The 2,500-nt window shown below is 55.2% G+C and overlaps 1 non-coding gene across 1 annotated transcript in view; it reads left to right on the forward strand.

Moving 5' to 3' along the window:
• Nucleotides 1–2,112: 2,112 nt before the first annotated feature.
• Nucleotides 2,113–2,500, forward strand: part of LOC144425341 (small subunit ribosomal RNA) — a 1,810-nt gene continuing 1,422 nt past the window's right edge. Inside the window, exon 1 of the ribosomal RNA XR_013477485.1 lies at nucleotides 2,113–2,500. This exon is cut by the window's right edge and continues 1,422 nt beyond it. This is a non-coding gene — a ribosomal RNA (small subunit ribosomal RNA).

Raw genomic sequence — 2,500 nt, forward strand, 5'->3', positions numbered from 1 at the left:
AGCCGAAAAAAGTTAAAGTACAAACGTGCAAGCATACTAACCTAACCCTAGGTAATGCATGTCAGAGCGAAAGACAGTAAACTCGAATGAGCCAAGAAAGAGCGGTGCGGGGCCGGTCGGAGCGCACCCTTTTCTCGGTGGCTGGCGGGCGAGAGAGTGCTGCGTCGCCGGCATCGGCTTCGAAAGAAGCCGAGCCGAAAAAAGTTAAAGTACAAACGTGCAAGCATACTAACCTAACCCTAGGTAATGCATGTCAGAGCGAAAGACAGTAAACTCGAATGAGCCAAGAAAGAGCGGTGCGGGGCCGGTCGGAGCGCACCCTTTTCTCGGTGGCTGGCGGGCGAGAGAGTGCTGCGTCGCCGGCATCGGCGTCGAAAGAAGCCGAGCCGAAAAAAGTTAAAGTACAAACGTGCAAGCATACTAACCTAACCCTAGGTAAGGCATGTCAGAGCGAAAGACAGTAAACTCGAATGAGCTAAGAAAGAGCGGTGCGGGGCCGGTCGGAGCGCACCCTTTTCTCGGTGGCTGGCGGCCGAGAGAGTGCTGCGTCGCCGGCATCGGCGTCGAAAGAAGCCGAGCCGAAAAAAGTTAAAGTACAAACGTGCAAGCATACTAACCTAACCCTAGGTAATGCATGTCAGAGCGAAAGACAGTAAACTCGAATGAGCCAAGAAAGAGCGGTGCGGGGCCGGTCGGAGAGCACCCTTTTCTCGGTGGCTGGCGGGCGAGAGAGTGCTGCGTCGCCGGCATCGGCGTCGAAAGAAGCCGAGCCGAAAAAAGTTAAAGTACAAACGTGCAAGCATACTAACCTAACCCTAGGTAATGCATGTCAGAGCGAAAGACAGTAAACTCGAATGAGCCAAGAAAGAGCGGTGCGGGGCCGGTCGGAGCGCACCCTTTTCTCGGTGGCTGGCGGGCGAGAGAGTGCTGCGTCGCCGGCATCGGCGTCGAAAGAAGCCGAGCCGAAAAAAGTTAAAGTACAAACGTGCAAGCATACTAACCTAACCCTAGGTAAGGCATGTCAGAGCGAAAGACAGTAAACTCGAATGAGCTAAGAAAGAGCGGTGCGGGGCCGGTCGGAGCGCACCCTTTTCTCGGTGGCTGGCGGCCGAGAGAGTGCTGCGTCGCCGGCATCGGCGTCGAAAGAAGCCGAGCCGAAAAAAGTTAAAGTACAAACGTGCAAGCATACTAACCTAACCCTAGGTAAGGCATGTCAGAGCGAAAGACAGTAAACTCGAATGAGCCAATAAAGAGCGGTGCGGGGCCGGTCGGAGCGCACCCTTTTCTCGGTGGCTGGCGGGCGAGAGAGTGCTGCGTCGCCGGCATCGGCGTCGAAAGAAGCCGAGCCGAAAAAAGTTAAAGTACAAACGTGCAAGCATACTAACCTAACCCTAGGTAAGGCATGTCAGAGCGAAAGACAGTAAACTCGAATGAGCTAAGAAAGAGCGGTGCGGGGCCGGTCGGAGCGCACCCTTTTCTCGGTGGCTGGCGGCCGAGAGAGTGCTGCGTCGCCGGCATCGGCGTCGAAAGAAGCCGAGCCGAAAAAAGTTAAAGTACAAACGTGCAAGCATACTAACCTAACCCTAGGTAAGGCATGTCAGAGCGAAAGACAGTAAACTCGAATGAGCCAAGAAAGAGCGGTGCGGGGCCGGTCGGAGCGCACCCTTTTCTCGGTGGCTGGCGGGCGAGAGAGTGCTGCGTCGCCGGCATCGGCGTCGAAAAAAGCCGAGCCAAAAAAAGTTAAAGTACAAACGCGATGCTAATGAGCGAGCCGTTGTCTCGACTAATATGTAGGGGGCGTTCGATCGAGCGTCTGGCTTGAGCGCTTGTCGGCCTAGCAGAACGGTCGCATTGTTATGCCCGGGTTTTAGGCACCGCTGCAGGCGGCCGGCAGAGCTCTTGTTTGTGCGAAACTGAATGGATCGAGCCCGAGAGAGGGCGAGCAAAGAAAAAACGCAAATCGCTCCGCCTGGCACTGCCGGCGAGAGCGTGGACGTCGCGGCCAGCGACTGTCGAAGCTGAGTACGGCCGCAGGCGATCGCCTCGGTCTTAAACGAATGCGACGAGCACGCGCCGGGCGGCCCAGCAAGGGCCGAGCGCAGCTGTCGCAGCTATCTGGTTGATCCTGCCAGTAGTGATATGCTTGTCTCAAAGATTAAGCCATGCAGGTGCAAGTTCGAGTTCTCGTAAAGCGAAACTGCGAATGGCTCATTAAATCAGTCTTGGTTTATTTGGTCTCGTAAGCGAAGTTGATAACTGTGGTAATTCTAGAGCTAATACATGCATTAAGCGCCGACTTCGGGAGGCGCGCTTTTATCAGATCAAAACCGACCGGGTTCGTCCTGTGACGTTTGATGACTCTGGATAACCACGCGGATCGTACGGTCTCTGCACCGACGACGTATCATTCAAGTGTCTGCCCTATCAACTGTCGAAGGTACGCTACGTGCCTACCTTTGTGATAACGGGTAACGGGGAATCAGGGTTCGATTCCGGAGAG

The sequence above is a fragment of the Styela clava genome, chromosome 7 (assembly GCF_964204865.1).
Source record: "Styela clava chromosome 7, kaStyClav1.hap1.2, whole genome shotgun sequence".
Lineage (NCBI taxonomy): Eukaryota > Metazoa > Chordata > Ascidiacea > Stolidobranchia > Styelidae > Styela > Styela clava.